This window comes from Anoplopoma fimbria, chromosome 24 (genome assembly GCF_027596085.1).
Source record: "Anoplopoma fimbria isolate UVic2021 breed Golden Eagle Sablefish chromosome 24, Afim_UVic_2022, whole genome shotgun sequence".
Classification (NCBI taxonomy): Eukaryota; Metazoa; Chordata; class Actinopteri; order Perciformes; family Anoplopomatidae; genus Anoplopoma; species Anoplopoma fimbria.
The window spans coordinates 23,184,204-23,197,909 of NC_072472.1; the positions used below are offsets into that span (position 1 = coordinate 23,184,204).

General features: G+C 42.2%; 1 protein-coding gene across 1 annotated transcript in view; it reads right to left on the reverse strand.

Moving 5' to 3' along the window:
• uvrag (UV radiation resistance associated gene) overlaps window positions 1-13,706 on the reverse strand; it is an 89,066-nt gene that overhangs the window by 12,102 nt on the left and 63,258 nt on the right. The gene's annotated exons all lie outside the window — the stretch shown is intronic.

A 13,706-nucleotide genomic window follows, 5' to 3' on the forward strand; every position in this document is an offset into this window, starting at 1 on the left:
ACATTCTCCCATGATCTCTCCCTCACTCGTCTGTGGATTCACATCTAAATTTGGCCTTGAGTGTTCCCTCCTTTGTACCACAGTGCTTTATTTCATGATGATAGAATCAAATTCAGTGAAGAAAAAAAATCTAATATCAACAAGGCCAACCTTGAAACTCCAGCTCTTGCTGCCAGAAATATCTCCTCCAACAGTTGAGTGATGTCACAGCGAGCCAGCTCTTGTCCCGCAGAGTTTATTTAACCTATATTACTGAACAGCAGAGGAGCATCACGCCGCACGTCCGGCTACATCTCTGAGGCCCCCTCTGTCACACACACACACACACACACACACACACACACTGCCTGCACCAGCTGACATCTGTTTCTTTTCCACTCGGGTGCCACGGCAACCACTCAGCTTCTTTTTTTTTTTTTTTTTTTTAAACACACACTTCTGATGAAGAGATGCAGCGCACGTGACTCCAAAACATCACTCATCCGGGATAACTGCTTCTTCTTGCACATAATGGATGAGTGACATGATAATAAAGAAATTATAGAGGAATACATCTTTGAGCCTCAGAGGACAAAGGTCACATTTCCCTGTTTTTGGTTGAACAGTTTGGGAGGAGACAAATGGTTTTCAGGGTATCAGCGGCCCCCATAACACATCAATACCTGTTTCCTTGTGATAATTGCCGTAACATTTATTCAGAGTCCTGCTGTAGTGGCTCTCGTAAAGCTTGACTAATGTTGGGAGGTTGGGCATTGGAAGAAGCACTCACAGGCCACATGTGCATACGTGTCAAATTTGTACTCAGCATAGTATGGCCAAATCCCATTCTGTCTGAACAGCTGCCAGAATAACTTGTTAACTGTACAATATGAACGGTGCAGTTCAACAAAAGAACATGACAAACAAAACAAACAAAAAAACACTAGTACATTCCTGTAGTGCATTTTTTCAGTTTGCATCAGAAGGAATGTTAACAGCAGCAACAAAAACAATTCTCTGAGCAGGGTTATATGTATGATCACCAAGCATCATTGATGTAAACTCCTCTAGTCCCACCAGGAACTCCGCTCTGTCCTGAGGTACCCCCATCAAGTGCTGCTTGATCTGGGATGAACGATGGAGTCAGGTGTCTACATGGGCTAAATATTCACCCATCTCCCGTCCCTGGGTTCACCTGGAGTCTTATATAAACCATCTTATTTTCATTAGAGAGCAAGGAGCAGGCTGGTTAGTGGAGTAGCCTTTGGTCATAGCTGGGTTGGCTTAGCTTCCATCTCTACTCTCCTCCCTGTGGCAGTTCGGTGGCGTTTGGTCCGGGCAGGTCTGGCTAGGTGGTCGGCCGTGGGCGGTGATCGTTTCAAGGGCTGCTGCACCTTTTCTGATGTTGAGTGTATTCTGTCACAGCCTTAGGTGCTCCAGTAATAGTAATATTTTTGCCAAAGTGTTCACATGTCTGTATCAATGTTCCTGTGTGTTTGTGTGTGTGTGTTCTGGCCTAAGATGGACAGTCATGACAGTATCGACGGAGGACTTTATCAAAAGAAGCTCAGATGGAGGGAATGGGACAAGGGGTGTCGCCGCGAAAACCCAGATGTTGATGGAACGGTCCAAAACCTGTGCAAACAACACAAGAGATCCATTCATGGCCCGGACTAAACCTCCGGGTCTGACCAAATGACGGCGCTACACCGTCCACAGGGCCAGCTGAACGGAATTGGGTTTGAAGCGGCGGGCCAAGATCAATAACACCACCAGTTTAGAAACAGAAAGAGCATAACAACATTGGGCTAGGGGTGGGGGAATTGGGGGGGGCTTGTTCTGTGGCCAGATGCTAAAAAAAAAAAGAAGGAAAATCCCAATCTCATGCATATCTTAAGGTTACGCTTTAGAAAGTATGAATCAGAAATCTGGAACCAGATTGGTGCAAAGCATAAATATTATGGCTTCAGTGAAGGTAAACAGCGTTCACTGGACATGCTGTATGCTTTCTTTGATTCTCATTACATTACATTACATTACAGTCATTTAGCAGACGCTTTTATCCAAAGCGACTTACAGGAAGTACATACATTCTCAGTCGGAAGGCGTAACAAAATGCTATCTATAAATCACACTACTCGCCTTCGGCCCTGAAGTGAGTGTAATAACCACACTGTGTGTCTGACAGGAGACCCTATGTCAAATTACACGGCTGTATGGCTGAGAGAGTGTGTGTGGGAGAGAGAGCGAGAGTGTTAGTGCGCATTTGTATGTGTGCCTCCTATTGTGTCCTCACAAGAAAAGATCTCTCAAAGCGCACAGCATATACGGAAACTGGATATGGGTGAAGACAGGAGAGTGATGGGTGACATCATTGACTTCCTTGACACGGAGCTCGCTGTGGGGGATTAATAAATAGAGTCCGGGAATCCTCATGATGCATGAGGAGTCAGGTCGTCACAGAAGAACTGGAAACTCATGAACGTTCACTCGGGCTTTTGCCAATTCTCTGCCAGTGGGCACCAACAACACCTGAGCTAAGTGTCCGGTTGGCAGCGGTGCAGAGCCGCCGGCACCGGGTGTCTTTGTGATGAGCTGTGTTAAACACATTCAGACAGTTTGGAATACTGCGGCCCTACAGCTGACCCACGCTCAGCCAGCCAGACTCTTAAATATTCATAAATATTCAGCTGCTTTACGTTTCCCTCCCAGAGCGGCCTTCTCGTTTATATATATATATATATATATATATGTATATATATATATATATATATATATATATATATATATATATATATATATATATATATATATATATATATATATATATATATGTGTATGTGTATTTACATGTGTATTTACATGTGTTGCTTCCGGCCTTCGTCTTGGGAAGGCATATATCCTAGACGCTGCAAACGTCAACCCCCTCCCTTCATCTCCGAGCAGTGAAGAAAAAAGCAGAAAAACATCAGTGACCCAGCCATGTCATCTGAGGGAAAAGAGAGGAAACGTGTGAGGCGGCTTAACCACATAAAAGCTCGGTGTCATTTATAACTGTCGGCGGCATGAAGGTTTTGACTGTAGGGTGGAAACAAACAGCTGAGCGGGGAAAGGGTGTAGATTCTGGTTCTGTACACGCAAACTGGCCTTTGGGAGTGTGTTGTAACTGATATGAGGCAGTGTGTTGTAATTCATATGAGGTGAAACACAATTAATTGTTATCTGTTGCACACAACAGGAATAGAAATTGAGATTTGTGATTGATCCCTTTCAGCGAATTGTTATATAACTGTTGTCTTTTCTTCTTTTTCTTAATTTCTCATGCAGATTACCCTCTAATGGACCCAAACTGCTAAACCCCGTCCCCCGCTGTTATTACATCAAGCTGTCAAAGCTACCTCGGAGCCCCCACTGTCACTAACTGCACTCCCCGAATAAATACTTTTACATTTTTTGGGAAATAAGCCATTTCAAAGAGAAGCAGACGGAAGGGTCTGAAACATGTTTGAAATGTAACCTTGAGGCAAAGTTTCATGGGAGTAAAGTAAAAATTTGAAACAAAAATTAAAGGAACTTGAGCCAACCGTAGCTTTAAAATGGTTTTCCATATGTTGTCATGCATGTAGAGACCCGAAATGAACACTTTAAGCTGACTATTATAAGCATATTATTTAAACATTATTTTTATGGGAATGATTCCGTCCCAAGATTTTTGATCCATAAAAGCGGTTGATCACTATATCCCTGATCACTATCAGTGGTTTACACTGTAATTTCTGAGTCCACAAGCCAGTGAAGTGAGAATTATTGTACAAACACGGCAACTTAAAACAACCTCTGAGGTCTCCTAATTCAACAGCTCCAGACCAGATCACACAAATGGCTCAGGATCAGTCCACCTGAGACAGCTTGTCATTCCTCGTTTCCCTTTCATACATCACCGTGATGAATGCTGGCAGAGTCCTTTGCGTGCTTGCGCTTATGTGTACAGGAAAGGGATGCTTTCAAGCTGCTGGCCACGGGCTTCTTTGTAATAGGGGCTAACCAGATCGGGGTGAGAAATTCCCAGGGCCCATTGAGGGAGGCTGAAAGGTGAGAGGAGTTGGCAGAGGGAGGGTGGGGCCCCTTTTACATGATGACATACTGAAACAGATCCGGCCAGGTCTCCCCTCGTCGCTGCTTACACCTTTGTGTCTGGACACTCCCTTCCCTGTTTAGCTATTCTACTAGGCCCACGCAGGGCTGTGGGGACACCGCAGAATGTCTAGCAATCAGCGAGTATGACTGCGAGGTTTAGTATGAGCCTGTGTATGAGTCTAGAGGATGAGCGTTGAACTAAACAAAACATCTGAGGGTTTGGGGGACTCATCCTCATCCGTCTCAAAGATAAAGTTTACAGTATGTGCCACCCATCATTTGGCAAAAAACCTGCTTGTTTGCTCCGAGTTTGTCAGTGCTAATAACCCTCACATCAGGTTTGCGAATGTGGGCGGGCTGCAGAGAACTTTGAGGTTGATTGACGATGACGCGGTATAGGAAGAAGGGCCCAGGTAAAAAAAAAAAAAAAAAAAAAGCCACTTGTCTGCAGCGGACATCCCAACGGTGACGGTCATAAGCATCGTTTCACAGGCGGTCTTCCACCGTCGCTGGAGGAAAGTCTGTCTGGGAAGCAGGGTGTTTTCATCAAAAGCGTTGAGTTTCATGTGTCAAGAGGGTTAAAAGTCCTGAAAATCAAACCCGGGAGTATCCTGTGTATGTCTGACCTGCATCATGGACTATTACCCTGTGATTTATAATCAGCAGGCTTTTTGTCCACGGGGGTAAAAATAGAAAAGCTTATTTTACACAGTACATCGGTTTGACGTAGTCCCTGGGGGGGATAATCAGGGAGCTCATTAGGTCCTATGACAGCTTGTTATAGAGGGGATAACCAGGTGTTCCTCCCTCCACCGTCCCTCTGGTCAAACTGTGGACTGGATACTTTAGCAGAGAGCGTGAGGTTGACACAGGCATAAGTCTCTAGACACAGACATAGAGCTCATGTGTAGAGAAGTGGAGCTATGGGAGATAACCCGCCGCCGACAATATTTCAGGGCTGTGCCTCTTCTAGTTAAGATGACATGATTCACGAACAGCTTACATACCAGAGGAGAAAAAAACCCAAGCTGTAACAACAAATAATATTATATATTAATATTACAGTGTAATGGAACGGTTCCTGTCGTGCTTGTCCCGTCATTTCTACTGATCCTGCCTGGAAGTGCTATGAGGTCTGCATGCTTGGCTGTTTTTTTTAAAGCTAACCGTGTTCCAGGAACCTTCACGCCAAAACAAAGAAGTGTTCGTTCAAATTGCTAACTAGTCTGTGGAAGCTAAAACCCAGAATTACTGTAGTCAAAATTACTTTTGCAATCTGACACTTTAGTGCAATGAAATAGGGGAAAGTATGTTAGAGTCTACTATAAGCTAATGTTGCATTTACTTCTATTTGGACTGATACAGGTGGTGCTGTATATTATGGGCCCTTACTTAAAGGTTTTAATACATATTATTTCAACAGGGAAAAGTAATAAAATGTTCAATAATCAGCAGTTTCTTGGCTTGTAAGAGCGGTTTCTTTTTTTGAGCATCCACGGTGTCCACTGGAGCCGTTTGGCTGCCGATTAAAAACCACATACCCCACACAGAGCTCATGTTTTTTTCATGATTCCTTTCACCCGGAATTCAAGCTCTAAACTTCCCCAATGGCAGCAGGTGTAGTTTTACTCTCCTCATTATGGTGGTCGTTAAATCAGCGTGTGCATGTTCCCGTTTTAATCTTCTCATTACGCCTGTCTGTTTGTTTCCCTACCACCAACTCACACAGTGGCACATCGATTCAATTATCTTACATTTTTGTTTATGGCTCTGTGAGCCACACATAAGCTTGGGGATCCTTGCCAGCAGATCTGTTGTTGCCAACCTTTGGAAGTCCGGGTTTGGAGGAGTAAACAACTCATTCACCTCAGTGGGCTGACATGGTTGGTTAGGACGTTCATTAGAACGTCGTATTTACAGATAGAGATTTTCTGTCTGATCTATTGTTTTGACGTTTCAATAAACAGTTTGACTCATCCAGAAGAATTACAGGCTGGCGTTATCTTTTGTGGCCTCACGTGTTCTTGTGTTACAAAGTATATTTATTTTACCCCAAAACCTACAACATAACAGAACTATGCTTGACAATTGCTTTGAACATGGGAAATAAAACAATGAATTATTGTTGATTTTTCACCTCGCAGCTGAACCAGAAAGTGATAACTAGGTAGTAACCATTGCAAAGGCTTATTATCATCACACTTGACCTCTACTTTCCCCTTTGCAGTGTTTGTAGCTATGAGCAATGGACGAATAATCGAGAACATCCCCACGAGGGACGTGAAAAATTGTCTACATTTCTGTCATGGTAGAGACATAAGTAAAATGGAGCCTGATATACAGGAACTAACATGTAAGAAAGAACAGACTCACACAATAATGCTATTTTCCTTTTTATATATAATTTATTTATGCAGGGGGACCTTGTGATTTTTGATTACCTTATTTAAGATTGTTTGAAAGTTTTTTTCCTTACAAATAGTTAGGTAAAGAGATTCCAGTATGTTAAATTTCCGTTTTAAGCATATTTTGATAATTATCAGGATAAGTTCGTAAACCCCAGCTATTTGGCCAGAATAATCGTAACATGAATTTTTTCCGATCAAGTCCAATGCCTAGCACCTAAGCTGTTATTTTCTTAGTTGTTTTGCTAATATAGTCATGACTTTGAGGAAGTATCATTTAGAAAATTCCTTTTTATTTTTACCCAAAAGCCTTTTTAATTTGAACAAAAGTGTGTGAGAAAAAAGCAACCATTGGTTCTGTGCATGTCTTGTTTTTGCAGCCGTAATAGAAATGCCAGGAACCAATTGCAAAAACGTTAACTCTTCACACGAAGGTTGGAAACTTACATACATCCAGCTTTATGTAGCCAAACCAGCAATGTTTTTGGGGGTGCAAATGTAAGATAAAAACTACACCCAGGACCTCTGATGTTGTCCATAAAAGGCTCCATGCAAATGATGGTTCTTTCTGGTGTTATCAGCATCTTCTTCATATATATTTTGCCTTGTGTTTTTTTCATTTATATTCCCCTGGATCCCCCCCTCTCTGAGATGAGAATCTCTTTCTAGCTCACTGGTGGATTTGAAATGGTTGATTATGTTGGCTACAGCGCGGTGCTCCAATGATTCCGCCCCTCTGGCTTACTATGGGCACATAATGAAACTTGCTCTGTACAGCCTTCACTCATCCACTAAATAAGTTACAGTGAAATGTTGACCAGGCACGCATACAAAACGGACCAGAGACAAAGCGACTGCAGATGGGAGCTGTGACGTGAAGTGAAAGAATGATTGTAAATAAGTTTCACAGTAGAACCAGGATGTGAGAATGATATGTTAATTTGTATAGCTCCTTACTGTTTCCACTTTCTGGGTATTTATAGCTATATCATCTGTCCTTGTTCACCGACCCGCTGTTTTTTTTCGTTTTTACATTTCCAACTCTCTATCGGGCGATGGTAGGTGAAGTCTCACATGGTGAAATGGAGGCTCAGAGAACCTCAACAATCATGTGGTACGACATTGAATATGAAATCCAACTTGATTAATCACCGCAGCCTTTCATGTGTCTCAATAAATATACAGAGCCAGGCTGAGAAGTTGTTTGAATCTGGCTATAGTCATATAATTCATTCACAACAGAAACTCGCTTCCCTTAAACTCAGAGCAGTTTTCTGGCCTTGAATACGTGCCACGGTCATCATCATCCAGTCTTCAATCCAAACTGGGAATCTGGATCCATAAACACCACAGGCGTTTGCTTACCACAGAAAATATCTTCCCACATATTCATAGTGGGAGGAATCCCCCCACTGTCTCAAACATGCATGGCAAAAGATATATTTCTTGAATTCCCATGCTACATTTTTGAGTTCAATTTACAACTTTATTAAATTTCCTTTCCACGTTTTCACTTCCTACACTGGATGTGGACTGGGCAAGAAAATGCCATACTGAAATGTTGACACTCAGACATAATGACAGCCGTGGCTTAATTATTGTTCCTCCAAATGGCCCTGCTTCAAACGTTCCAAAGGGCAAACAGAACGAGAAAAGAAGGATCAGCAAAATATTGCATTATTACTTTTCTGTGTGGAGTTTGTTTTCATTAAAATGTTCAGACGAAGTAAACGTCCAACACAACAAACTGTGTAGAACTCTTAAGCTTGAGGGATTGTGAGATAAATACACTTTAAATTAAATATGGAATAGAGCTGAGGCTGCGGGGTCCACCAGCAACCCACTGATTGGACAGAAGTCGGACCGAGTCCTTCAAGTCATTATCAGATTTTATGTCAATGTTAAATGTTGACTGGCTGATAAACTGCTCCCGTCAATTCCAGAAATGTGTAAACACGGGCAATGCAAAAGAATAACTGATGTCAGCCCTCCAGGGTTTGAGAAAACAAATTATACTTTCATTCACTCTAATTAAATTAGATTAAATGCTCTAGTTTGTTTACAACCAGACATGAAAAGACTTTTCAGATATGAGTATTAGTCTGGATGTTGGGAAAACCGATAAGAAACATACTGTTGTCGGCTATTTGAAGAGACGCATCAGGAGCGGTTCTGTGTTGAATAAAAGCCAACAAATAATTTACATCTTTTATCAGCCTCTGTCATCTAATGCTGCCTTTGAATGGAACTCGTTAGCTCCTGGTTTCCGACATAGGAAGTCGTGAACGCCATGTGCTTGCCACTAGGCAACGGCAACACGGTGCCAAAAGCCATCGGGGCTAACAAAAAAGCAAGCTAGCGAAATGCTACGGCGTAATGAGATTTCTGAGAACGTCAGCAAACACATCTCAACTCATGAACACGGGAGCTTTCAAAGAATGTCCACTTCCTATGAGAATCAGAGTCCAAACACGGTAGACTTTCTATAAGCTCAACTAGTAGAGGACTGTAAGTGACCAACAGCATATACAATCTAACACTCACAATTATCATCTTATGGGATAATTATCTGAGCAAAAAATTAAAAATGTCAACTGAAAAGGTGTAATTTGTCTTCTGTTGGGAGGGGGAGTTCTAGGAGACTGAAATTTGGTGAAATTGCTGGTCAGCTTTCCAACTAAAACCTCCACAATGATTTTGTGCTACAGGTCGGGAAACTCTACTCATCCAAAATTTGACATGAATTGCCTTTCAGAGTCCTCTCGAGATGTGCATGGGGCCTAAAGCCTTTCACTTTCATAAACATATCCACACCTCCAGACGATTAAATAGCAGATAACGGAGCAGTATGTGTTTAAGATTATGGTGTGTGACTAAGTTATTGACTTTAGCAGCGGCCTTATCACTGTAAGATGTTTAAGAACCAAAGCAAACTCAACACACACGTGTCCATGGGAACTGCCTGACTGCGTGGTCCGCTCTATATGTTTAAGCACTTCCTCAACAGCTGAAATGTAATATTCTTTTCACTTCCTGTCTCTGTTGCCATTTCAAACAAGCGTGTAATAAAACAGTTTTTAATATCGCATACTCCAGGTTTCTTCCACTTCATTTAACATCCTTCAACTCTGCTCCTTTTGCTCTCCCCTCGGCTCTGTCTCCTACCACACTGTGGTAATGCAATACAGGTGTGGTGCCCAGGTCCGATTCAAACGCAGCCCTAAAACTCAAACCAGATTCTTCCGTTGCGGTACTTGTCGTTACACTTTGCTGCATATCGTATTGCCACCAAATTCAGTCAACAGATTTACATAATTATGGGAAAGGCTGTGTGAGATGAATAGGAAATTCAGTTAGGGGGGACCACTGGTGACAAGAGGACCAATGTCAGTCTCCTTTGACCCCAATCACCTCCCAGGGTGGGAGGCGGGTACCGTGGTGCCTTAGGTCTTAATAAGATCCCTTCATGATGTTGTTATTGAGTCTGTGTATGCTGGTCAGCATGAAGAGGAATCCAATGAGTGTTGTGTGCTACAGTGACACCTATTGGACGAGCCACTGTCCTTGAGGGACGCCCAAGGTCCTCGGGGTTAATGGCCGTCATCACTGTGACACCGGAGCCCGGGTATTGCTGGTAGGTAACCCGACACCCACCCACTGGGGCTGACCCGGTTTGTGAAGTCACAACACTGGGGTCAACTTCCTGTTAGCAGTGCTGGCATGCAGAGCCATCATCAATCCTTCGCAGCCGCTCTCACCAAGGACTCCGGGTGCCCTGGGTGAGACTGTGCTAATTCACTGCTATGTAGCTTCAAATTCAAAGCATACGGAGTGTGTTCTCTGGGGATGCCATGAACGTTGAATGGCAAGTGGTGCCAAACAGTGAAGGGCACAAGATGTGTGATGGGCGACGGGAAGGAAAGGGAGGATAGCCTGGATTCAGCACAGGTCTAATGTCTTGTCCTTAGCATGGAAAGATACATAAATGGAGGAAAGTGCTCCTAAAAAAAACCTCAACAAACTTTGCCCTACGCTGGCTTTTAAATAAACCTGCCAAATACAGTCGTTAAAACATTATTTCAATTTAGAGTCTGATCACACTCATTTTATTATTTGGAATAAAAGTGTTGTGGTATTTTACAAGGGAAATCTTTTTTTATGTGTGTGTTGTGTTTCCACAAGGCCCCTAGGAAAATAGTAGGCCAGAGAGGAGGATGAATATATGGTTTGTGGGCAGGTGCCTATCCCGGCATCGTGCTGCCCACAATTTCTCTCCCTTCCCCTGCTTGTGAATGGGCGCATTATATTTTCTTTACTTCCTCTTTAATTTGTGGATGGTTTTACGACTGAGATTTTTCTATTAGTATTACCAGCGGATTGGAGGTCATTTGGAGAGCCTGGGCTGCCATATTGCGTACATTCCTCTTCATCCGTCTCAGTTACTAACTTTCAAAACGTATTGCTTTCAAAGTGACGGCTGACGAGAGCTACTTATCCAAATGTCTGCAGTTATTTTAACAAGTCAAAAGTGCGAGTGGGCCATAACAAAAAATGAGGAATGGATGATCTGGGATTCACTTTGGTTGTTTCTCACAATTCCTCAAGACATAAAAGTAGCAAACGTTTGCATCTGGCAAACAACATTATTGAACCACGTTCAGCCCGCTTCATAGAAGCAATTTGTCAAGTATGAATACAACCTTGATGACAGAAAAATGGCCACGTTTGGCCTACAGTCCAACTTACTGGCCAACTACATGCCCTATCAAAACAGTAACCAGAGAGCCCCAGATTAAAGCCGAGGCTTCCAATATTTCACAGAGTTCAAAGGGATTTCCAGACGGATCCTGCCACTATTCTACCAGGATAAAACCGGCAGCATCAAACTTCTCTGAGGAGGAATTTGGCTTGGTGGGGATAAAATCGGAAAACAAGAGGTCTTTCATATATATGCATGGTGAAGGATTAAGCTACATGTATCACATGCTGTATCACACCTATGTTTATTGAATGTACATTTATGCACACAGGACATACTGAAGATTTGTAAGATTTTTGTTTTTGTGAGCATCTGTGTAAATGTATGGGAGCCAGACAAAGCCATCAAGATAAGGTTCTGAACATATTTAGTACTAGCGGGCATCCTAGTTGTAATTTGACAGATCAGCTATGCCTGAGCGCTCGAAGAACAGATCTGAGCAGTGAGCTCTCTTAGAGCAACTGGCAAAGTCCACATTTTGCTTTAGAAAGCACTCTTACACAAGAACATCTGAGAGAAAGGTAAAGCCTTTGTGAAATATGGAATAAAAGGTAAGCACCAATTCACATAAATTTTGTCACACTTGACAGTAACTTACTGAAGACCAAACTGACCCTTTGCTAAGCCCCGCCCCCCGATGCTACTCTGTCAAGCTGTCAGAGCTACAATGGACAGCCACACTGTCACTAACTGCACTCCCTTCAGAGATAATCACTATTTCTTGGAAAGGCAATTTCAGAGAGAAGCAGACAGAAGGGTCTACCATATACGTTTGAAGGATATATCCAGGATGTCAAACTTATTTGGCAGAGAAAACATGTTAAATTCTAAAGATGGAAGCTAAATCTAAAGATAACAGTGTAAAAGTGAACTACCACATCACCTGGTGATCAGGAGAGATGACAATAAAATTAAGGAACAACACTGTTCCTGTAGAGTCAGGTAGGTATTTATTCACTGTTGCATCATTAAAACGCAAAAGCAGCATGTGTATGCATTCAGTATCTTTCAGCAGCTAGGGTAGCATAGACATGCTATCGCTAATATGCTAATGTGAGCTCCACAGGTTTTTACAAAAAAACGCAAATGTTTTAGGAACCTGATTATAGCTGGCTGATACCGCCCCACGATTGGTCAATCTGCATTTGCGGGGCGGGACTTCACAAAGGGTCAATTGTGAGCACCACATCTTGGATTTCAGTGATGAAGCAAGTGATGTTACACTGTAAGATGGTTGAGAGCTACTCTGCTAGAGAGAAGGAAAATAGTAAATACACTATCTCCAGTCGTAGCCACAAATATGACTGAAAAAAAATAGTGCGGTAAAATCCAGTGTATGTCCAGCAAATAGAATAGCGATAAAAGTGATCTCTACAGAAGGGGATGAAAATTAAAAAAGCAACATAATCGTACAATAAACAGAAGAAAAATAAGGAACCCTTGGCTTTCTGTTTTGTTGGTTCCAAGTATCAGATTGAACCTGCCACGGTACGAGAGGAGTAAAGACCGTGTCCGGTTTACCTTGGAGAGCCTGGAGTGTTCTCTGCTCATCTGGGTTTGTTCAACTGTGACCCTGCATCTTGTCAAAACTTTTATGTTTGCAGTGCAGTTTTGGCTGCGGTGAGAGATTTAATCATAATGAATGGCCTAACATAATCAAGGTCAATTGACTGTATACAATATTTGATGTTACTCTTGAAATACTTGTGGCAAAAGAGAAACATGTGGAGCGCTGTATTGTTTTTAATCAGATAAAATGGTGTAATCTGTGATTAGACTGGCAGATTGGAGCTCACAATGTCCTCAGACTTAGTGCTGTCCAGAGTTCAACTCGCACAACTTCATGCTTAATAATAACAGCTCACAGCTCTTAACTTGTTTGCCCATGAGGACAATGATTAGATTTATTTGCTACACTTCCTCTCTAGCCTCCATGTGCTTCAGCCAGACAATAAACATTCTGTAATATACTGTGATATAATAAACACAATACATAACATTCCCTTCCATTTAAGTTGGCACAAAAGCCCTGTACAGTCAGATGACAACAACCTACAATTTTCAAAATGAAGCTCCACTTTATGTGTCAAACAACTCTCCAGAAAATCATCATATTAAATTAACAAAACAAAAAAACATACAAATAAAAAAAACTATAAATGGTTTAATTTTTCAAAGTATGGGCCCTAAATTCCCAACCAAATACGCTTAGGACTTGAAGAGAGAGGCAGAAACAGACAGATGAACAAGAAGCAAATAGCTATTGTGTGGTCGAGTATTTCCCCCCCCACACATACACTTTTGGTAGCCAACTATGTGAATTGTTCCATTAATTCAGCATGATGGAAAGAGTGTGAGGTTGAATGTGTGGTTTCTAACTCTCTAATGAGCTGGAACAAGGCCACTGCTGAATTGAAGGTTAAAGT